Source organism: Saccoglossus kowalevskii, chromosome 22 (genome assembly GCF_978046115.1).
Source record: "Saccoglossus kowalevskii chromosome 22, keSacKowa6.1, whole genome shotgun sequence".
NCBI classification, from domain to species: domain Eukaryota; kingdom Metazoa; phylum Hemichordata; class Enteropneusta; family Harrimaniidae; genus Saccoglossus; species Saccoglossus kowalevskii.
The window spans coordinates 18,558,382-18,584,287 of NC_140662.1; the positions used below are offsets into that span (position 1 = coordinate 18,558,382).

Here is a 25,906-nt window from a genome sequence, read left to right on the forward strand (position 1 = left end):
GGTTATTATGGTCACCGCTGTTTGCGGCGAATGTCTTTTTATAGAACACCTGACACCATTATAGTTAGAACACAATATGGTTAGTTTTGTAAGTCTTATGTTATTTCACTGTAATTACTAGACATATATACGACACTTCCTTACACATGCCAGCATATGTTTACACCAACATTGTCTTTCATCACTGTGTTGTACATAAAGTAGAACATTTTTATTTCATTGTATCAATCATCATACACATTTTAGAGTGTTACCTCATCATTGCACCTCAAATAATGCATTGGCTATGATGTTATCAATTCAGCTGGTTTTCAGCAACTTTCCACTCCCTGCCTTTAGAGAACACAACCGTGTAAAATTCGGAAAAGGAATAGATGCTAACAACATCAGTAGTATACTACACAATAAGGTTATTACCACAATACAAGTCTATTTCTATTCTGTTTTCTAAATACAACAATACACTAGCATCTAAGATATTCAAGAATAAAAAAGGCATTGCATCGTTTAAGTGTTGACAACCACCCCAGTGACTGTTCGCCTTCTTCATTTAACTATGGGCCATGTTATTGTGCAGCAATAATTTCATGTGGGCAAACATTTAGAAAGCCTCGAAAATTCATTTAAAAAACACCAAGGAACACGAGTAAGTCAATCACTGGGCAAAAAGTGAGAAAGTTGAACCTTACACACTGTCCGAATGAGTCAACGCTGTTAGAGGTGTAGTATGTTACTTTATTAACAAATTTCAATTGTGTAGACATTTGCATTTTTCCATAAGTATTTATATTTTCATTTATTGTATTGTAGATTATTTCGTTTATTAAACACTAACAAAATCAACGCAAATATTATTATTGTGCGATTATGTGATATCGCGATCACGCTAATACCATAATTCATATGTTTATTACAATTGGAGGGCCTTTTCAATCGTTATTGATTGACAATGTGTCATGCTTCGCACATTATCATCACTCGACAATTATTATCTAGTTATAGGGTATTTTTTTTAATGTTATTCGTCACCGACCAATTGTATGACAACGCGAGCAACCCACAAGCGACCACGTTGCAGCTCGTGAATTTCTTGTATTAATGAGAGACAATCGCGAGCCATGTTGTTACTGGCCATTAGTCCCAATTCCAAACGTAAAAGCAGTGGGCTGAAAATTTCAGTGTGATGTTGAGAGGGTGGAGTTATTTTGAAGTAGTGAAGTCGTAAAGCAGGTTGACCTTGAGTAGTACTTCAAATTAAATTGAAGCAGTCAGTTCAAAGTAGCTAACACTACGAGACATCGGAGAGACATCGTGGTGTTTCCTATACGTATACGATTAGCAACGTATACAATACTATTTTAGCAGCGGTTTCCAGAGACCACAGCGAATGCACACTTCCTATTTAAAACCCACTAAAATATTCTAGATTTCAAGACTTCTGTTTCTAGACATCAAATAGTACATTCTATGCAAAGAAAGGGTCACTCTGGCAATAGCAACTATTGCAACCGACTAGACAGGCATAAGAACGTGAGACGCTGCAGTATAATGATATATAACAGCCTAGTTTAAAGAGTTTAAAAAATTACAAGTCCTGTATTTACGGGACAGTTGGGACACGCTGCTTAATGTTAATGCAAGTCTGCGGAATCTCACGCAAATGCACTAAAACTGTCACTTCTATAAGAACATAACATCATACATAATATGACGTTTTTGTATTATATATTGACAATTATGTTTTATTGCTTATTATTTTTACCATTTTGTAATATTGTTTTAATTGGAAATGGTTGTATTGGAACAACTTAGTGGGTTATTATCTTATTTCGATGAGCACATTAAACTATGTAAATAATTATTGCTTTAACTCAATCCGTAATATTTTGTTTTATATTTAGAAGATCATGAGTAAAACATCACAGGGCTACTTGTAATAACCTCTTATTATATACGGCTTAACAATCTGTATTTCGTCTGGAACTAGGTTTGATCTAACTTTATGGAACACTTCATAGTTGACGGAGGGACCGTGGTAATAAATACGCTCAATTTAAAATTAGCAAATTAATTGCGGTGAGATATAGACAATTGATGTCCTCGGCTGCTTATTGGTCCTCGTTCAGATGATGTCCGAAATCGGAGACTATATTGGTTCCATCCGTCCAGGCGTCCGAAGCTATTTCTCACTAGTGCATGCTTTGACCGGTCATATCAATGTATCATGAATTACATATTGCATATGAGTTTCATTACCATTTGATTAGGTATTGCTGACTGGCGGGCATTTTGGTAGTCAACATTGCTAAATTCAGATACTTAAACGAGTCCGCGCTTGCTTCTCAGAGATGGACAGGGCGATTTTATTCAAACTGTGTTTCATAATAATGCATATAGAGTTTCAGGTGTTTGCCATATGGTTTATTATCTAACCATTTTAGTTTTATTAACTGAAAATCGGGTTACTAAAATCGGAGATCAATAGTTACAGCTGTTACCACTTTAAATATATATATATATATATATATATATATATACATTGTCAGTGCTTGTTATTTTTCTCAGTTTAAAAGTTATCTTGGTTTCAATGAGTTTCATATCTTGGTACTTGAACAAAAGTAATTGTCGAGTTAGTTGGAGAGCCGTGATCGATATTATTTTGAGTAGTACATTGTAAATACCTAATTTAACGCTTTTATCATGGTGGGTGATGCGATATTACCTGAAATACCGAAAACTGACGTGGTTGCCGTGGGTGACGCAGGTATCCACAATATTGTTCACCCTGCACGGTAACCAGCGCTTTGGGAATATGATATTATAATGAGAAATATGAAAACGTGTTTGTTACGTAATAATTTTCACGTATTTTTCCCTGCTTGTCATTTGCTAATTTGTAATTAGCTTGTGGAATTGGACGCACCCAAGTTTCCCACCTGAATTCCTGCAACTACAGTAAGATAAGGATGGGAACGTAAGTGATGCTCTTTCAACTGCACAGCAAATTCTCACTTGTTTTAATCTAAAATATAGTTTTTTGGGACCCAAGTATCTTTTTATATAGAGTCCATATTCCATTATATATATAAAACTGTATAAATTACCCAAATTTCGGATTTTTATAATAATTTGAAAAATACTTCATATACTACTTATTATTTATACGCATTTTGTATTTTGGAAAGAGATAAACTCTCCTGAAACAACGATTTGTACGTCGATAAACGTTTTGGATACACCCATTCGACAAGTTTGACGATTTTGTGAAGGGCTTGTTGGTCTAGTGGTACGATTCCTGTTTCGGGTACAGGAGGTCCCGGGTTCGAACCCCGGACAAGCCCAATAATTTTCGAGAAAGCACAATCATGTTACTTTATGTACGGCAGTGCAATAGAAAATTACGCCGGTCATTCAAAACAAAAAAGAAGTCCTGACTTTGCCAGTCTTTTATATCAATATCAATATACATAATATAACATACTCTTATTACATATAAACAATTACCATTTGGGTCTCACCATTTCATAAGAGTTTGTTGATGCTGTTTTAGGATTTCTGTTTCGGTTAATGTAGGTTATTTTTACTTACTTTTACTTTAAACATAGATTATCCTTTGGGAATTTACTATTATACCATGTGTTAAACTTGTATGCCTCGTATCGTGTTGTTTGGTTTTGTTCAAATGAAACTCTTTATTTTGTGAAATAAAAGGACACAGTATTATTACGTCATTGTTATTTCTACTGTGCCAATTCGAAATGTTTTAGAAAATTGAGCGAATCACTAAAAGTTTCCGATTGAATGAAACCATCTTGAGAATAAAATAATAGTTTCGTTTATTAAACACTGACAAAATGATTATTTACCAATAATGTTTTCACAGGAAGGCAATAAAGTTGTACATTATTGTATTATGTGAAAATAAAATTACTATGGCGACCAATAACCTATTCCCTTGAAATTTATAAATATTTATATATTACACAATTAAACTGAAACAAGAATGTTTATATTGAACATGGAATAGCATTGGAGCATTTTCAAATAACGTCATTACTCATTGTACTCGTTGATTGGATTCAAGTGCCATTACAATTTTTGTCTTTCAAAACACCCTAAAGATGGGGTTCGGTGGGGGAACTTCGTGAGTTTATACAAGGCAACGTACCCTACTCTGAAAGTGTTATCTTCAGTTTTCGTGGTAATTGCTAATAATGAGTCAACGTGCATGCGCAAAAGAAGTCAACACAATTATCAATGGATGTCAATAAATACAACATTGTATACGAGCGTCTCTAAGAGTATGTTCTTTGGCAACTGAACATACTAACCTGAGTTAAAATCACGTGATGATGCTTTTTGGCTCAACAATCTCTTTTGTATTGATTTTTCTTCTACAAAATAATGCTCCACATATTATAAAATTATTCCACCAACTTTGTATTGTAAAATCATTAAATGTCATCTGTAAAACCCAAAAAAAGAGAGACGCTATAATATCATAATTGCCATTTATAGCGGAATAATTTAAAATGACATTTATTTACAACCGGCTTGTTGGTCTTGTGGTACGATTCCTGTTTCGGGTACAGGAGGTCCCCGATTCTAACCCCGGACAAGCCCTATAATTTTAGAGAGTGCATACATAACCATGTTACTTTATGTACGTAAGTGTAAAAATGAATAGAAAAGTACGCCGGTCATTTATATCAATATATCGCAAATACATAATATAGCATACTCTTATTACATATAAACAATTACCATCTGGGCCTTGTCATTTCATAGGAGTCTGTTTGTCTTGTAGGATTTCTATTGCGGTTAATGTAGGTTACTTTGACTTTGAAAAGTAGATTTACCTTTGGAAATAAAATTTTGAAACCCGTGTTTTATTTTGTTGCCTCGTATTGTGTTGTGTCGTTTTGTTTTTATGGGATTCTATATTATGTGAAATAAAAGGACTGCTTCGCATTTTTACACACTATTATTACGTCATTGTTATTTCTACATTACAAATATGAAATGCTTTGAAAATTAAGCGAGTCACTGAGGGTTTCTGATTAAATGAAACTATCTTGAGAATAAATAACTGTTTCGTTTATTAAACACTAAAAAAATGATAATTTACCAATGACCAATTATAGTATTATTTGAAAATAAAATTACTATGGCACCCAAAAACCTATTCCCTTGAAATATATAAATATTTATAAATTTCCCAAATTAAACTGAAACAAGAAGGTTTCTATTGACCATAGAATTGCATTGGAGCATTTTCAAATGACGTTATTACGCATTGTACTTGTTGATTGGCTGGTTGGATTCAACTGCCATTAATATTTATAAATGTCTTTCAAAACTGCCTAAAGGTGGGGTTGGGGGGGGACTTCGTGAGCTTATACAGGACAACGTAGCCTACTCTGAAAGTGATATCTTTAGTTTTCGTGGCAACTGATTATACTAACCGAAGTTTTTCTGAGTAAATTGCTGCTGGCTGATGCTGGCTGATGTTGGCTCTTCCATCTCTATTGTATTGATTTTTCTTCTACAAAATAATGATCCATATATTATGAAAACATTTCACCGACTCTGTATTGTAAAATCATTAAATGTCATTTGTTTTCATGGTAATTACTAATAACGAGTCAACGTGCGAGCATTTATCAATTGATGTCAATAAATACAAAATTGTATACGAGCTTCTGACGCCTGAATATAAAAAATGCCTTTCATGGCGGAGTGGTTTAAAATGACATTTACTTATAACTGGCTTGTTGGTCTAGTGGTACGATTCCTGTTTCGGGTACAGGAGGTCCCGGGTTCGAACCACGGACAAGCCCTATAATTTTCGCATAGAAAATTACGCCCATCATTTATATGAATATATCGTAAACATATATATGATTAGATATTAACAATTACCATCTGGGGGTTGTCATTTCATAAGAGTTTGTTTGTCTTGTTGTAAGATTTCTGTTTCGGGTAATGTTGGTTCCTTTTACTTACTTTCACTTTGAAACATACATTTACCTTTGGAAATTTACTTTTGTACCCTTATTATATCTTGTTGCCTCGTATTGTGTTGTGTCGTTTTGTTTTGGTTTTGTTTGAATGAAACTCTATATTTTGTGAAATTAAGTGAAAGGACTGCTTCGTTTTATTACATAGTATTATTACGTCTTTTTTATTTCTTTGAAAATTTAGCGAGTCACTGAAAGTTTCCGATTGAAACCATCATCATAAAATAACTGTTTCATTTATTAAACACTAAAAAAATGATTATTTACTAATGATTTTTTTCACAAGAAGGCAATAAACTTGTACATTATAGTATTATTTGGAAATAAAATTACTATGGCTACCAAGAACCTATTCCTTGACGTTTATAAATATTTATAAATTTCACAATTAAACTGAAACAAAAAGGTTTTTATTGACCATGGAATAATATTGGAGCTTTTTCAAATGACGTTTTACACACTGTGATTGTTGATTGGCTGGTTGGATTCAACTGCCATTAAAATTTATAAATGTCTTTCAAAACACTCTCAAGGTTGGATTTGGTGGGGAACTTCGTGAGCTGATAAAGGACAATCTAACCAACTCTGAAAGTGATATCTTCAGTTTTCGTGGTAATTGCTAATAATGAGTCAACGTGCGAGCGCAAAGGAACTAAACACAATATCAATGATAATTTACTAATGATTTACGCTCGTATACAATGTTGTATTTATTATATATTATGTATATCATATCGAATCATATCGTAAATACATAATATATAATAAATACAACATTGTATACGAGCGTCTATAATAATATGTTCTTAAGCAACTAAATATATATTCCGAAGTGGTACGATTCCTGTTTTGGGTACAGTAGGTCCAGGGTTCGAACACCGAACCAGCCCTTGCATAACCATGTTACTTTACGTACGTGCATATAACATTACACCTGCCATTCATATCGTAAATACATAATATAGCATACTTTTATTACATATAAACAACTACCGTCCAAGACTTCACGTTTCGAGTAAGAATCACACATACACAAGAATCACGGAAACTAAACAAACAAGTTTCAACATATTATGCTAATAACGCATTTTATATATTATGCATTATAGACCATTATTTAGAATTTATTGGTGATGTGGTAAGGTTTAGGTTTTCATGGATCTAAGTTGGTTATTATGGTCACCGCTGTTTGCGGCGAATGTCTTTTTATAGAACACCTGACACCATTATAGTTAGAACACAATATGGTTAGTTTTGTAAGTCTTATGTCATTTCACTGTAATTACTAGACATATATACGACACTTCCTTACACATGCCAGCATATGTTTACACCAACATTGTCTTTCATCATTGTGTTGTACATAAAGTAGAATATTTTTATTTCATTGTATCAATCATCATACACATTTTAGAGTGTTACCTGATCATTGCACCTCAAATCATGCATTGGCTATGATGTTATCGATTCAGCTGGGTTTCAGCAACTTTCCACTCTCTCCCTTTAGAGAACACAACCGTGTAAAATTCGGAAAAGGAATAGATGCTAACAACATCAGTAGTATACTACACAATAAGGTTATTACCACAATAAAAGTCTATTTCTATTCTGTTTTCTAAATACAACAATACACTAGCATCTAAGATATTCAAGAATAAAAAAGGCATTGCATCGTTTAAGTGTTGACAACCACCCCAGTGACTGTTCGCCTTCTTCATTTAACTATGGGCCATGTTATTGTGCAGCAATAATTTCATGTGGGCAAACATTTAGAAAGCCTCGAAAATTCATTTAAAAAACACCAAGGAACACGAGTAAGTCAATCACTGGGCAAAAAGTGAGAAAGTTGAACCTTACACACTGTCCGAATGAGTCAACGCTGTTAGAGGTGTAGTATGTTACTTTATTAACAAATTTCAATTGTGTAGACATTTGCATTTTTCCATAAGTATTTATATTTTCATTTATTGTATTGTAGATTATTTCGTTTATTAAACACTAACAAAATCAACGCAAATATCCGTTTTTTGAGTAGATAATTATGTGATATCGCGATCACGCGAATGCCATAATTCATATGTTTATTACAATTGGGTTTTTTTTCAATCGTTATTTATGGGCAATGTGTCATACTTCGCACATTATTATCACTTGACAATTATTATCTAGTTATAGGGTATTTTTTAAAAATGTTATTCGTCACCGACCAATTGTATGACAACGCGAGCAACCCACAAGCGACCACGTTGCAGCTCGTGATTTCTTGTATTAATGAGAGACGATCGCGAGCCATGTTGTTACTGGCCATTAGTCCCAGCTCCAAACGTAGAAGCAGTGGGCTGAAATTTCAGTGTGATGTTGAGAGGGTGGAGTTATGTTGAAGTAGTGAAGTCGTAAAGCAGGTTGACCTTGAGTAGTACTTCAAACTAAATTAAAGCAGTCAGTTCAAAGTAGCTAACACTACGAGACATCGGAGAGACACCGTGGTGTTTCCTATACGTATATGATTAGCAACGTATACAATACTATTTTAGCAGCGGTTTCCAGAGACCACAGCGAATGCACACTTCCTATTTAAAACCCACTAAAATATTCTAGACTTCTAGACTTCTGTTTCTAGACATCAAAGAGTACATTCTATGCAAAAAAGGTCACTAAAAGGCCGTTTTACTAGTTGACTGCTATGCGCTGAGATATGTACAGTGCTGTGAAGGTGTGAATGCTTTGTCAATAGCAACTATTGAAGTCACATGGCCAACTGTCTAGAAGGTGTCCTGTCAGGCATAAGAACGTGAGACGCTACAATATAATGATTTATAACAGACTAGTTTAAAGAGTCGTTTATTTTCAATCAAGGTTTGTTGATCTAATGCACGATTCCGGAGGTTCCGGATTACAAACTCGGGCAAGTCAATTACTTTGCATGAGAGTCTCAATGGGGCTTGTTGGTCTAGTGGTACGATTTCTGTTTCTGATACAGGACAAACCCTGTATTTTACTGGACAGTTGCGACACGTTACTTAATGTGAATGCAAGTCTGCGGAATCTCACACAAATGCATTACGACTGCCATTTATATATGAACATAACATCATACATACTATGAAGTTCTTGTATTATATATTGACAATTATGTTTTATTGCTTATTATTTTTCTCATTTTGTAATTGTTTTAATTGAAAATGGTTGTATTAGAACAGCTTAGTGGGTTATTATCTTATTTTGATGAGCACATTAAACTATGTAAATAATTATTGCTTATAAATATCACAATTAAACTAAAACAAAAAGGTTTTTATTGACCATGGAATAGCATTGGAGCTTTTTCAAATGACGTCTTACGCACTGTGATTGTTGATTGGCTGGTTGGATTCTGTCATTTAAACTTCATAAATGTCTTTCAAAACATCCTAAAGGTTCGGTTTAGTGGGGGAACTTCGTGAGCTGATACAAAACAATCTAACCCACTCTGAAAGTGATATCTTCAGTTTTCGTGGTAATTGCTAATAATGAGTCAATGAACTAAACACAATATCAATGATAATTTACTAATGATTTACGCTCGTATACAATGTTGTATTTATTATATATTATGTATATCATATCGAATCATATCGTAAATACATAATATATAATAAATACAACATTATATACGAGCGTCTATAATAATATGTTCTTAAGCAACTAAATATATATTCCGAAATGGTACGATTCCTGTTTTGGGTACAGTAGGTCCAGGGTTCGAACACCGAACCAGCCCTTGCATAACCATGTTACTTTACGTACGTGCATAGAACATTGCACCTGTCATTCATATCGTAAATACATAATATAGCATACTTTTATAACATATAAACAACTACCGTCCGAGACTTCAGGTTTCGAGTAAGAATCACACATACACAAGAATCACGGAAACTAAACAAACAAGTTTCAACATATTATGCTAATAACGCAATTTAGATATTATGCATTATAGACCATTATTTAGAATTTATTGGTGATGTGGTAAGGTTTAGGTTTTCATGGATCTAAGTTGGTTATTATGGTCACCGCTGTTTGCGGCGAATGTCTTTTTATAGAACACCTGACACCATTATAGTTAGAACACAATATGGTTAGTTTTGTAAGTCTTATGTCATTTCACTGTAATTACTAGACATATATACTTCCGTACACATGCCAGCATATGTTTACACCAACATTGTCTTTCATCATTGTGTTATACATAAAGTAGAAAAATGTTATTTCATTGTATCAATCATCATACACATTTTAGAGTGTTACCTCATCATTGCACCTCAAATCATGCATTGTCTATAATGTTATCAATTCAGCTGATTTTCAGCAACTTTACACGCCCTCCATTTAGAGAACATATCCGTGTAAAATTCGGAAAAGGAATAGATGCTAACAACATCAGTAGTATACTACACAATAAGGTTATTACCACAATACAAGTCTATTTCTATTCTGTTTTCAAAATACAACAATACACTAGCATCTAAGATATTCAAGAATAAAAAAAGGCATTGCATCGTTTAAGTATTGACAATCACCACAGTGACTGCTCGCCTTCTTGATTTAACTATGGCCCATGGGCCATGCTATTGTGCAGCAATGATTTCATGTGGGCAAGCATTTAGGAAGCCCTGAAAATTCATCTAAAAACCACCATGGAACACGAGTAAGTCAATCACTGGGCAAAAAGTGAGAAAGTTGAACCTTACACACTGCCCGAATGAGTCAACGCTGTTAGAGGTGTAGTATGTTACCTTATTAACAAATTTCAATTGTGTAGACATTTGCATTTTTCCATAAATATTTATATTTTCATTTATTGTATTGTAGATTATTTCGTTTATTAAACACTAACAAAATCAACGCAAATATTATTATTGTGCGATTATGTGATATCGCGATCACGCGAATGCCAGAATTCATATGTTTATTACAATTGGAGGGCTTTTTCAATCGTTATTGATTGACAATGTGTCATACTTCGCACATTATTATCACTCGACAATTATTATCTAGTTATAGGGTATTTTTTTAATGTTATTCGTCACCGACCAATTGTATGACAACGCGAGCAACCCACAAGCGACCACGTTGCAGCTCGTGAATTTCTTGTATTAACGAGAGACAATCGCGAGCCATGTTGTTACTGGCCATTAGTCCCAATTCCAAACGTAAAAGCAGTGGGCTGAAAATTTCAGTGTGATGTTGAGAGGGTGGAGTTATTTTGAAGTAGTGAAGTCGTAAAGCAGGTTGACCTTGAGTAGTACTTCAAATTAAATTAAAGCAGTCAGTTCAAGATAGCTATCACTAGGAGAAATCAGAAAGACATCGTGGTGTTTCCTATACGTATATGATTACCAACGTATACAATACTATTTTAGCAGCGGTTTCCAGAGACCACAGCGAATGCACACTTTCTATTTAAAACCCACTAAAATATTCTAGACTTCTAGACTTCTGTTTCTAGACATCAAAGTGTACATTCTATGCAAAGAAAGGGTCATTATGGCAATAGCAACTATTGCAATCGACTAGACAGGCATAAGAACGTGAGACGCTACAATATAATGATATATAACAGCCTAGTTTAAAGAGTTTATAGAATTACAAGTCCTGTATTTTACGGGACAGTTGGGACACGCTGCTTAATGTTAATGCAAGTCTGCGGAATCTCACGCAAATGCACTACAACTGTCACTTCTATATGAACATAACATCATACATACTATGAAGTTCTTGTATTATATATTGACAATTATGTTTTATTACTTATTATTTTTCTCATTTTGTAATTGTTTTAATTGAAAATGGTTGTATTAGAACAGCTTAGTGGGTTATTATCTTATTTTGATGAGCACATTAAACTATGTAAATAATTATTGCTTTAACTCAATCCGTAATATTTTGTTTTATATTTAGAAGATCATGAGTAAAACAACACAGGGCTACGTGTAATAACCTCTTATTATATACGGCTTAACAATCTGTATTTCGTCTGGAACTAGGTTTGATCTAAGTTTATGGAACACTTCATAGTTGACGGAGGGACCGTGGTAATAAATACGCTCAATTTAAAATTAGCAAATTAATTGCGGTGAGATATAGACAATTGATGTCCCCGGCTGCTTATTGGTTCTCGTTCAGATGGTGTCTGAAATCGGAGACTATATTGGTTCCATCCGTCCAGGCGTCTGAAGCTATTTCTCATACATGCTTTGACCGGTCATATCAATGTATCATGAATTACATATTGCATATGAGTTTCATTACCATTTGATTAGGTATTGCTGATTGGCGGGCATTTTGGTAGTCAACATTGCTAAATTCAAATACTTAAACGTGTCCGCGCTTGCTTCTCAGAGATGGACAGGGCGATTTCATTCAAACTGTGTTTCATAATAATGCATATAGAGTTTCAGGTGTTTGCCATATGTTTTATTATCTAAACATTTTAGTTTTATTAACTGAAAATCGGATTACTAAAATCGGAGATCAATAGTTATTTTTCTCAGTTTAAAAGTTATCTTGGTTTCAATGAGTTTCATATCTTGGTACTTGAACAAAAGTAATTGTCGAGTTAGTTGGAGAGCCGTGATCGATATTATTTTGAGTAGTACATTGTAAATACCTAATTTAACGCTTTTATCATGGTGGGTGATGCGATATTACCTGAAATACCGAAAACTGACAGGTATCCACAATATTGTTCACCCTGCACGGCAACCAGCGCTTTGGGAATATGATATTATAATGAGAAATATGAAAACGTGTTTGTTACGTAATAATTTTCACGTATTTTTCCCTGCTTGTCATTTGCTAATTTGTAATTAGCTTGTGCAATTGGACGCACCCAAGTTTCCCACCTGAATTCCTGCAACTACAGTAAGATAAGGATGGGAACGTAAGTGATGCTCTTTCAACTGCACAGCAAATTCTCACTTGTTTTAATCTAAAATATAGTTTTTTGGGACCCAAGTATCTTTTTATATAGAGTCCATATTCCATTATATATATAAAACTGTATAAATTACCCAAATTTCGGATTTTTATAATAATTTGAAAAATACTTCATATACTACTTATTATTTATACGCATTTTGTATTTTGGAAAGAGATAAACTCTCCTGAAACAACGACTTGTACGTCGATAAATGTTTTGGATACACCCATTCGACAAGTTTGACGATTTTGTGAAGGGCTTGTTGGTCTAGTGGTACGATTCCTGTTTCGGGTACAGGAGGTCCCGGGTTCGAACCCCGGACAAGCCCTATAATTTTCGAGAAAGCACAATCATGTTAATTTATGTACGGCAGTGCAATAGAAAATTACGCCGGTCATTCAAAACAAAAAAGAAGTCCTGACTTTGCCAGTCTTTTATATCAATATCAATATACATAATAGAACATACTCTTATTACATATAAACAATTACCATTTGGGTCTCATCATTTCATAAGAGTTTGTTGATGCTGCTTTAGGATTTCTGTTTCGGTTAATGTAGGTTATTTTTACTTACTTTTACTTTAAAAAATAGATTATCCTTTGGGAATTTACTATTATACTATGTGTTAAACTTTGATGCCTCGTATCGTGTTGTTTGGTTTTGTTCAAATGAAACTCTTTATTTTGTGAAATAAAAGGACACAGTATTAATACGTCATTGTTATTTCTACTGTACCAATTCGAAATGTTTTAGAAAATTGAGCGAATCACTAAAAGTTCCCGATTAAATGAAACCATCTTGAGAATAAAATAATAGTTTCGTTTATTAAACACTGAGGAAATGATTATTTACCAATAAGTTTTTCACAGGAAGGCAATAAAGTTGTACATTATTGTATTATCTGAAAATAATATTACTATGGCGACCAATAACCTATTCCCTTGAAATTTATAAATATTTATATATTACACAATTAAACTGAAACAAGAAGGTTTATATTGAACACGAGATAGCATTGGAGCATTTTCAAATAACGTCATTACGCGTTGTACTCGTTGATTGGATTCAAGTGCCATTACAATTTTTGTCTTTCAAAACACCCTAAAGGTGGGGTTTGGTGGGGGAACTTCGTGAGTTTATACAAGGCAACGTACCCTACTCTGAAAGTGTTATCTTCAGTTTTCCTGGTAATTGCTAATAATGAGTCAACGTGCATGGGCAAAAGAAGTCAACACAATTATCAATGGATGTCAATAAATACAGCATTGTATACGAGCGTCTCTAAGAGTATGTTCTTTGGCAACTGAACATACTAACCTGAGTTAAAATCACGTGATGATGCTTTTTGGCTCAGCAATCTCTTTTGTATTGATTTTTCTTCTACAAAATAATGCTCCACATATTATAAAATTATTCCACCAGCTTTGTATTGTAAAATCATTAAATGTCATCTGTAAAACCCAAAAAAAGAGAGACGCTATAATATCATAATTGCCATTTATAGCGGAATAATTTAAAATGACATTTATTTACAACCGGTTTGTTGGTCTTGTGGTACGATTCCTGTTTCGAGTACAGGAGGTCCCCGATTCTAACCCCGGACAAGCCCTATAATTTTAGAGAGTGCATACATAACCATGTTACTTTATGTACGTAAGTGTAAAAATGAATATAAAATTATGCCGGTCATTTATATCAATATATCGCAAATACATAATATAGCATACTCTTATTACATATAAACAATTACCATCTGGGCCTTGTCATTTCACAAGAGTCTGTTTGTCTTGTTGTAGGATTTCTGTTGCAGTTAATGTAGGTTACTTTGACTTTGAAAAGTAGATTTACCTTTGGAAATTTAATTTTGAAACCCGTGTTATATTTTGTTGCCTCGTATTGTGTTGTGTCGTTTTGTTTTTATGGGATTCTATATTTTGTGAAATAAAAGGACTGCTTCGCATTTTTACACACTATTATTACGTCATTGTTATTTCTACATTACAAATATGAAATGCTTTGAAAATTAAGCGAGTCACTGAGGGTTTCTGATTAAATGAAACTATCTTGAGAATAAATAACTGTTTCGTTTATTAAACACTAAAAAAATGATAATTTACCAATGACTTTTTCACAAGAAGGCAAGTTGTACATTATAGTATTATTTGAAAATAAAATTACTATGGCGGCCAAAAACCTATTCCCTTGAAATATATAAATATTTATAAATTTCCCAAATTAAACTGAAACAAGAAGGTTTCTATTGACCATAGAATTGCATTGGAGCATTTTCAAATGACGTTATTACGCATTGTACTTGTTGATTGGCTGGTTGGATTCAACTGCCATTAATATTTATAAATGTCTTTCAAAACTGCCTAAAGGTGGGGTTGGGGGGGGGGACTTCGTGAGCTTATACAGGACAACGTAGCCTACTCTGAAAGTGATATCTTTAGTTTTCGTGGCAACTGATTATACTAACCGAAGTTTCTCTGAGTAAATTGCTGCTGGCTGATGCTGGCTGATGTTGGCTCTTCCATCTCTATTGTATTGATTTTTCTTCCACAAAATAATGATCCATATATTATGAAAACATTTCACCGACTCTGTATTGTAAAATCATTAAATGTCATTTGTTTTCATGGTAATTACTAATAACGAGTCAACGTGCGAGCATTTATCAATTGATGTCAATAAATACAAAATTGTATACGAGCTTCTGACGCCTGAATATAAAAAATGACTTTCATGGCGGAGTGGTTTAAAATGACATTTACTTATAACTGGCTTGTTGGTCTAGTGGTACGATTCTTGTTTCGGGTACAGGAGGTCCCGGGTTCGAACCCCGGACAAGCCCTATAATTTTCGCATAGAAAATTACGCCCATCATTTATATGAATATATCGTAAACATATATATGATTAGATATTAACAATTACCATCTGGGGGTTGTCATTTCATAAGAGTTTGTTTGTCTTGTTGTAAGATTTCTGTTTCGGGTAATGTTGGTTCCTTTTACTTACTTTCACTTTGAAACATACATTTACCTTTGGAAATTTACTTTTGTACCCTTATTATATCTTGTTGCCTCGTATTGTGTTGTGTCGTTTTGTTTTGGTTTTGTTTGAATGAAACTCTATATTTTGTGAAATTAAGTGAAAGGACTGCTTCGTTTTATTACATAGTATTATTACGTCTTTTTTATTTCTTTGAAAATTTAGCGAGTCACTGAAAGTTTCCGATTGAAACCATCATCATAAAATAACTGTTTCATTTATTAAACACTAAAAAAATGATTATTTACTAATGATTTTTTTCACAAGAAGGCAATAAACTTGTACATTATAGTATTATTTGAAAATAAAATTACTATGGCTACCAAGAACCTATTCCTTGACGTTTATAAATATTTATAAATTTCACAATTAAACTGAAACAAAAAGGTTTTTATTGACCATGGAATAATATTGGAGCTTTTTCAAATGACGTTTTACACACTGTGATTGTTGATTGGCTGGTTGGATTCAACTGCCATTAAAATTTATAAATGTCTTTCAAAACACTCTCAAGGTGGGATTTGGTGGGGAACTTCGTGAGCTGATACAGGACAATCTAACCCACTCTGAAAGTGATATCTTCAGTTTTCGTGGTAATTGCTAATAATGAGTCAACGTGCGAGCGCAAAGGAACTAAACACAATTATCAATGATAATTTACTAATGATTTACGCTCTTATACAATGTTGTATTTATTATATATTATGTATATCATATCGAATCATATCGTAAATACATAATATATAATAAATACAACATTGTGTACGAGCGTCTATAATAATATGTACTTAAGCAACTAAATGTATATTGCGAAGTGGTACGATTCCTGTTTTGGGTACAGTAGGTCCAGGGTTCGAACACCGAACCAGCCCTTGCATAACCATGTTACTTTACGTACGTGCATATAACATTACACCTGCCATTCATATCGTAAATACATAATATAGCATACTTTTATTACATATAAACAACTACCGTCCAAGACTTCACGTTTCGAGTAAGAATCACACATACACAAGAATCACGAAAACTAAACAAACAAGTTTCAACATATTATGCTAATAACGCATTTTATATATTATGCATTATAGACCATTATTTAGAATTTATTGGTGATGTTGTAAGGTTTAGGTTTTCATGGATCTAAGTTGGTTATTATGGTCACCGCTGTTTGCGGCGAATGTCTTTTTATAGAACACCTGACACCATTATAGTTAGAACACAATATGGTTAGTTTTGTAAGTCTTATGTCATTTCACTGTAATTACTAGACATATATACTTCCGTACACATGCCAGCATATGTTTACACCAACATTGTCTTTCATCATTGTGTTATACATAAAGTAGAATAATGTTATTTCATTGTATCAATCATCATACACATTTTAGAGTGTTACCTCATCATTGCACCTCAAATCATGCATTGGCTATGATGTTATCGATTCAGCTGGGTTTCAGCAACTTTCCACTCCCTCCCTTTAGAGAACACAACCGTGTAAAATTCGGAAAAGGAATAGATGCTAACAACATCAGTAGTATACTACACAATAAGGTTATTACCACAATACAAGTCTATTTCTATTCTGTTTTCTAAATACAACAATACACTAGCATCTAAGATATTCAAGAATAAAAAAGGCATTGCATCGTTTAAGTGTTGAAAATCACCCCAGTGACTGTTCGCCTTCTCTATTTAACTATGGGCCATGTTATTGTGCAGCAATGATTTCATGTGGGCAAACATTTAGAAAGCCTCGAAAATTCATTTAAAACAACCAAGGAACACGAGTAAGTCAATCACTGGGCAAAAAGTGAGAAAGTTGAACCTTACACACTGTCCGAATGAGTCAACGCTGTTAGAGGTGTAGTATGTTACTTTATTAACAAATTTCAATTGTGTAGACATTTGCATTTTTCCATAAGTATTTATATTTTCATTTATTGTATTGTAGATTATTTCGTTTATTAAACACTAACAAAATCAACGCAAATATCCGTTTTTTGAGTAGATGATTATGTGATATCGCGATCACGCGAATGCCATAATTCATATGTTTATTACAATTGGTTTTTTTTTTCAATCGTTATTTATGGGCAATGTGTCATACTTCGCACATTATTATCACTTGACAATTATTATCTAGTTATAGGGTATTTTTTAAAAATGTTATTCGTCACCGACCAATTGTATGACAACGCGAGCAACCCACAAGCGACCACGTTGCAGCTCGTGATTTCTTGTATTAATGAGAGACGATCGCGAGCCATGTTGTTACTGGCCATTAGTCCCAGCTCCAAACGTAAAAGCAGTGGGCTGAAATTTCAGTGTGATGTTGAGAGGGTGGAGTTATTTTGAAGTAGTGAAGTTGTAAAGCAGGTTGACCTTGAGTAGTACTTCAAACTAAATTAAAGCAGTCAGTTCAAAGTAGCTAACACTACGAGACATCGGAGAGACATCGTGGTGTTTCCTATACGTATATGATTAGCAACGTATACAATACTATTTTAGCAGCGGTTTCCAGAGACCACAGCGAATGCACACTTCCTATTTAAAACCCACTAAAATATTCTAGACTTCTAGACGTCTGTTTCTAGACATCAAAGAGTACATTCTATGCAAAAAAGTTCACTAAAAGGCCGTTTTACTAGTTGACTGCTATGCGCTGAGATATGTACAGTGCTGTGAAGGTGTGAATGCTTTGTCAATAGCAACTATTGAAGTCACATGGCCAACTGTCTAGAAGGTGTCCTGTCAGGCATAAGAACGTGAGACGCTACAATATAATGATTTATAACAGACTAGTTTAAAGAGTCGTTTATTTTCAATCAAGGTTTGTTGATCTAATGCACGATTCCGGAGGTTCCGGATTACAAACTCGGGCAAGTCAATTACTTTGCATGAGAGTCTCAATGGGGCTTGTTGGTCTAGTGGTACGATTTCTGTTTCTGATACAGGACAAACCCTGTATTTTACGGGACAGTTGCGACACGTTACTTAATGTGATTGCAAGTCTGCGGAATCTCACACAAATGCATTACGACTGCCATTTGTATATGAACATAACATCATACATACTATGAAGTTCTTGTATTATATATTGACAATTATGTTTTATTGCTTATTATTTTTCTCATTTTGTAATTGTTTTAATTGAAAATGGTTGTATTAGAACAGCTTAGTGGGTTATTATCTTATTTTGATGAGCACATTAAACTATGTAAATAATTATTGCTTTAACTCAATCCGTAATATTTTGTTTTATATTTACAAGATCATGAGTAAAACATCACAGGGCTACGTGTAATAACCTCTTATTATATATGGTTTAACAATCTGTATTTCGTCTGGAACTAGGTTTGATCTAACTTCATGGAACACTTCATAGTTGACGGAGGGACCGTGGTAATAAATACGCTCAATTTAAAATTAGCAAATTAATTGCGGTGAGATATAGACAATTGATGTCCCCGGCTGCTTATTGGTTCTCGTTCAGATGGTGTCTGAAATCGGAGACTATATTGGTTCCATCCGTCCAGGCGTCTGAAGCTATTTCTCATACATGCTTTGACCGGTCATATCAATGTATCATGAATTACATATTGCATATGAGTTTCATTACCATTTGATTAGGTATTGCTGACTGGTGGGCATTTTGGTAGTCAACATTGCTAAATTCAGATACTTAAACGTGTCCGCGCTTGCTTCTCAGAGATGGACAGGGCGATTTCATTCAAACTGTGTTTCATAATAATGCATATAGAGTTTCAGGTGTTTGCCATATGTTTTATTATCTAAACATTTTAGTTTTATTAACTGAAAATCGGATTACTAAAATCGGAGATCAATAGTTATTTTTCTCAGTTTAAAAGTTATCTTGGTTTCAATGAGTTTCATATCTTGGTACTTGAACAAAAGTAATTGTCGAGTTAGTTGGAGAGCCGTGATCGATATTATTTTGAGTAGTACATTGTAAATACCTAATTTAACGCTTTTATCATGGTGGGTGATGCGATATTACCTGAAATACCGAAAACTGACAGGTATCCACAATATTGTTCACCCTGCACGGCAACCAGCGCTTTGGGAATATGATATTATAATGAGAAATATGAAAACGTGTTTGTTACGTAATAATTTTCACGTATTTTTCCCTGCTTGTCATTTGCTAATTTGTAATTAGCTTGTGCAATTGGACGCACCCAAGTTTCCCACCTGAATTCCTGCAACTACAGTAAGATAAGGATGGGAACGTAAGTGATGCTCTTTCAACTGCACAGCAAATTCTCACTTGTTTTAATCTAAAATATAGTTTTTTGGGACCCAAGTATCTTTTTATATAGAGTCCATATTCCATTATATATATAAAACTGTATAAATTACCCAAATTTCGGATTTTTATAATAATTTGAAAAATACTTCATATACTACTTATTATTTATACGCATTTTGTATTTTGGAAAGAGATAAACTCTCCTGAAACAACGACTTGTACGTCGATAAATGTTTTGGATACACCCATTCGACAAGTTTGACGATTTTGTGAAGGGCTTGTTGGTCTAGTGGTACGATTCCTGTTTCGGGTACAGGAGGTCCCGGGTTCGAACCCCGGACAAGCCCTATAATTTTCGAGAAAGCACAATCATGTTAATTTATGTACGGCAGTGCAATAGAAAATTACGCCGGTCATTCAAAACAAAAAAGAAGTCCTGACTTTGCCAGTCTTTTATATCAATATCAATATACATAATAGAACATACTCTTATTACATATAAACAATTACCATTTGGGTCTCATCATTTCATAAGAGTTTGTTGATGCTGCTTTAGGATTTCTGTTTCGGTTAATGTAGGTTATTTTTACTTACTTTTACTTTAAAAAATAGATTATCCTTTGGGAATTTACTATTATACTATGTGTTAAACTTTGATGCCTCGTATCGTGTTGTTTGGTTTTGTTCAAATGAAACTCTTTATTTTGTGAAATAAAAGGACACAGTATTAATACGTCATTGTTATTTCTACTGTACCAATTCGAAATGTTTTAGAAAATTGAGCGAATCACTAAAAGTTCCCGATTAAATGAAACCATCTTGAGAATAAAATAATAGTTTCGTTTATTAAACACTGAGGAAATGATTATTTACCAATAAGTTTTTCACAGGAAGGCAATAAAGTTGTACATTATTGTATTATCTGAAAATAATATTACTATGGCGACCAATAACCTATTCCCTTGAAATTTATAAATATTTATATATTACACAATTAAACTGAAACAAGAAGGTTTATATTGAACACGAGATAGCATTGGAGCATTTTCAAATGACGTCATTACGCGTTGTACTCGTTGATTGGATTCAAGTGCCATTACAATTTTTGTCTTTCAAAACACCCTAAAGGTGGGGTTTGGTGGGGGAACTTCGTGAGTTTATACAAGGCAACGTACCCTACTCTGAAAGTGTTATCTTCAGTTTTCCTGGTAATTGCTAATAATGAGTCAACGTGCATGGGCAAAAGAAGTCAACACAATTATCAATGGATGTCAATAAATACAGCATTGTATACGAGCGTCTCTAAGAGTATGTTCTTTGGCAACTGAACATACTAACCTGAGTTAAAATCACGTGATGATGCTTTTTGGCTCAGCAATCTCTTTTGTATTGATTTTTCTTCTACAAAATAATGCTCCACATATTATAAAATTATTCCACCAGCTTTGTATTGTAAAATCATTAAATGTCATCTGTAAAACCCAAAAAAAGAGAGACGCTATAATATCATAATTGCCATTTATAGCGGAATAATTTAAAATGACATTTATTTACAACCGGTTTGTTGGTCTTGTGGTACGATTCCTGTTTCGAGTACAGGAGGTCCCCGATTCTAACCCCGGACAAGCCCTATAATTTTAGAGAGTGCATACATAACCATGTTACTTTATGTACGTAAGTGTAAAAATGAATATAAAATTATGCCGGTCATTTATATCAATATATCGCAAATACATAATATAGCATACTCTTATTACATATAAACAATTACCATCTGGGCCTTGTCATTTCACAAGAGTCTGTTTGTCTTGTTGTAGGATTTCTGTTGCAGTTAATGTAGGTTACTTTGACTTTGAAAAGTAGATTTACCTTTGGAAATTTAATTTTGAAACCCGTGTTATATTTTGTTGCCTCGTATTGTGTTGTGTCGTTTTGTTTTTATGGGATTCTATATTTTGTGAAATAAAAGGACTGCTTCGCATTTTTACACACTATTATTACGTCATTGTTATTTCTACATTACAAATATGAAATGCTTTGAAAATTAAGCGAGTCACTGAGGGTTTCTGATTAAATGAAACTATCTTGAGAATAAATAACTGTTTCGTTTATTAAACACTAAAAAAATGATAATTTACCAATGACTTTTTCACAAGAAGGCAAGTTGTACATTATAGTATTATTTGAAAATAAAATTACTATGGCGGCCAAAAACCTATTCCCTTGAAATATATAAATATTTATAAATTTCCCAAATTAAACTGAAACAAGAAGGTTTCTATTGACCATAGAATTGCATTGGAGCATTTTCAAATGACGTTATTACGCATTGTACTTGTTGATTGGCTGGTTGGATTCAACTGCCATTAATATTTATAAATGTCTTTCAAAACTGCCTAAAGGTGGGGTTGGGGGGGGGACTTCGTGAGCTTATACAGGACAACGTAGCCTACTCTGAAAGTGATATCTTTAGTTTTCGTGGCAACTGATTATACTAACCGAAGTTTCTCTGAGTAAATTGCTGCTGGCTGATGCTGGCTGATGTTGGCTCATCCATCTCTATTGTATTGATTTTTCTTCCACAAAATAATGATCCATATATTATGAAAACATTTCACCGACTCTGTATTGTAAAATCATTAAATGTCATTTGTTTTCATGGTAATTACTAATAACGAGTCGACGTGCGAGCATTTATCAATTGATGTCAATAAATACAAAATTGTATACGAGCTTCTGACGCCTGAATATAAAAAATGCCTTTCATGGCGGAGTGGTTTAAAATGACATTTACTTATAACTGGCTTGTTGGTCTAGTGGTACGATTCCTGTTTCGGGTACAGGAGGTCCCGGGTTCGAACCCCGGACAAGCCCTATAATTTTCGCATAGAAAATTACGCCCATCATTTATATGAATATATCGTAAACATATATATGATTAGATATTAACAATTACCATCTGGGGGTTGTCATTTCATAAGAGTTTGTTTGTCTTGTTGTAAGATTTCTGTTTCGGGTAATGTTGGTTCCTTTTACTTACTTTCACTTTGAAACATACATTTACCTTTGGAAATTTACTTTTGTACCCTTATTATATCTTGTTGCCTCGTATTGTGTTGTGTCGTTTTGTTTTGGTTTTGTTTGAATGAAACTCTATATTTTGTGAAATTAAGTGAAAGGACTGCTTCGTTTTATTACATAGTATTATTACGTCTTTTTTATTTCTTTGAAAATTTAGCGAGTCACTGAAAGTTTCCGATTGAAACCATCATCATAAAATAACTGTTTCATTTATTAAACACTAAAAAAATGATTATTTACTAATGATTTTTTTCACAAGAAGGCAATAAACTTGTACATTATAGTATTATTTGAAAATAAAATTACTATGGCTACCAAGAACCTATTCCTTGACGTTTATAAATATTTATAAATTTCACAATTAAACTGAAACAAAAAGGTTTTTATTGACCATGGAATAATATTGGAGCTTTTTCAAATGACGTTTTACACACTGTGATTGTTGATTGGCTGGTTGGATTCAACTGCCATTAAAATTTATAAATGTCTTTCAAAATACTCTCAAGGTGGGATTTGGTGGGGAACTTCGTGAGCTGATACAGGACAATCTAACCCACTCTGAAAGTGATATCTTCAGTTTTCGTGGTAATTGCTAATAATGAGTCAACGTGCGAGCGCAAAGGAACTAAACACAATTATCAATGATAATTTACTAATGATTTACGCTCTTATACAATGTTGTATTTATTATATATTATGTATATCATATCGAATCATATCGTAAATACATAATATATAATAAATACAACATTGTATACGAGCGTCTATAATAATATGTACTTAAGCAACTAAATGTATATTGCGAAGTGGTACGATTCCTGTTTTGGGTACAGTAGGTCCAGGGTTCGAACACCGAACCAGCCCTTGCATAACCATGTTACTTTACGTACGTGCATATAACATTACACCTGCCATTCATATCGTAAATACATAATATAGCATACTTTTATTACATATAAACAACTACCGTCCAAGACTTCACGTTTCGAGTAAGAATCACACATACACAAGAATCACGAAAACTAAACAAACAAGTTTCAACATATTATGCTAATAACGCATTTTAGATATTATGCATTATAGACCATTATTTAGAATTTATTGGTGATGTTGTAAGGTTTAGGTTTTCATGGATCTAAGTTGGTTATTATGGTCACCGCTGTTTGCGGCGAATGTCTTTTTATAGAACACCTGACACCATTATAGTTAGAACACAATATGGTTAGTTTTGTAAGTCTTATGTCATTTCACTGTAATTACTAGACATATAAACTTCCGTACACATGCCAGCATATGTTTACACCAACATTGTCTTTCATCATTGTGTTATACATAAAGTAGAATAATGTTATTTCATTGTATCAATCATCATACACATTTTAGAGTGTTACCTCATCATTGCACCTCAAATCATGCATTGGCTATGATGTTATCGATTCAGCTGGGTTTCAGCAACTTTCCACTCCCTCCCTTTAGAGAACACAACCGTGTAAAATTCGGAAAAGGAATAGATGCTAACAACATCAGTAGTATACTACACAATAAGGTTATTACCACAATACAAGTCTATTTCTATTCTGTTTTCTAAATACAACAATACACTAGCATCTAAGATATTCAAGAATAAAAAAAGGCATTGCATCGTTTAAGTGTTGAAAACCACCCCAGTGACTGTTCGCCTTCTCTATTTAACTATGGGCCATGTTATTGTGCAGCAATGATTTCATGTGGGCAAACATTTAGAAAGCCTCGAAAATTCATTTAAAACAACAAAGGAACACGAGTAAGTCAATCACTGGGCAAAAAGTGAGAAAGTTGAACCTTACACACTGTCCGAATGAGTCAACGCTGTTAGAGGTGTAGTATGTTACTTTATTAACAAATTTCAATTGTGTAGACATTTGCATTTTCCCATAAGTATTTATATTTTCATTTATTGTATTGTAGATTATTTCGTTTATTAAACACTAACAAAATCAACGCAAATATCCGTTTTTTGAGTAGATGATTATGTGATATCGCGATCACGCGAATGCCATAATTCATATGTTTATTACAATTGGGTTTTTTTTCAATCGTTATTTATGGGCAATGTGTCATACTTCGCACATTATTATCACTTGACAATTATTATCTAGTTATAGGGTATTTTTTAAAAATGTTATTCGTCACCGACCAATTGTATGACAACGCGAGCAACCCACAAGCGACCACGTTGCAGCTCGTGATTTCTTGTATTAATGAGAGACGATCGCGAGCCATGTTGTTACTGGCCATTAGTCCCAGCTCCAAACGTAAAAGCAGTGGGCTGAAATTTCAGTGTGATGTTGAGAGGGTGGAGTTATTTTGAAGTAGTGAAGTCGTAAAGCAGGTTGACCTTGAGTAGTACTTCAAACTAAATTAAAGCAGTCAGTTCAAAGTAGCTAACACTACGAGACATCGGAGAGACACCGTGGTGTTTCCTATACGTATATGATTAGCAACGTATACAATACTATTTTAGCAGCGGTTTCCAG

The 25,906-nt window shown here is 33.7% G+C and overlaps 6 non-coding genes across 6 annotated transcripts; all 6 read left to right on the top strand.

Annotated features, from left to right (window-relative positions):
* The first annotated feature begins 3,269 nt into the window (after positions 1-3,269).
* Positions 3,270-3,341, top strand: TRNAP-CGG (transfer RNA proline (anticodon CGG)). Its single transcript has one exon. It is a non-coding gene; the product is annotated as a tRNA-Pro (tRNA).
* Positions 3,342-5,768: 2,427 nt separating this feature from the next.
* Positions 5,769-5,840, top strand: TRNAP-CGG (transfer RNA proline (anticodon CGG)). The gene has a single exon. It is a non-coding gene; the product is annotated as a tRNA-Pro (tRNA).
* A 7,397-nt stretch (positions 5,841-13,237) lies between these two features.
* TRNAP-CGG (transfer RNA proline (anticodon CGG)) lies at positions 13,238-13,309 on the top strand. The gene has a single exon. It is a non-coding gene; the product is annotated as a tRNA-Pro (tRNA).
* A 2,456-nt stretch (positions 13,310-15,765) lies between these two features.
* On the top strand, positions 15,766-15,837 carry TRNAP-CGG (transfer RNA proline (anticodon CGG)). Its single transcript has one exon. It is a non-coding gene; the product is annotated as a tRNA-Pro (tRNA).
* A 4,747-nt stretch (positions 15,838-20,584) lies between these two features.
* Positions 20,585-20,656, top strand: TRNAP-CGG (transfer RNA proline (anticodon CGG)). Its single transcript has one exon. It is a non-coding gene; the product is annotated as a tRNA-Pro (tRNA).
* Positions 20,657-23,111: 2,455 nt separating this feature from the next.
* Positions 23,112-23,183, top strand: TRNAP-CGG (transfer RNA proline (anticodon CGG)). Its single transcript has one exon. It is a non-coding gene; the product is annotated as a tRNA-Pro (tRNA).
* Positions 23,184-25,906: the final 2,723 nt, after the last annotated feature.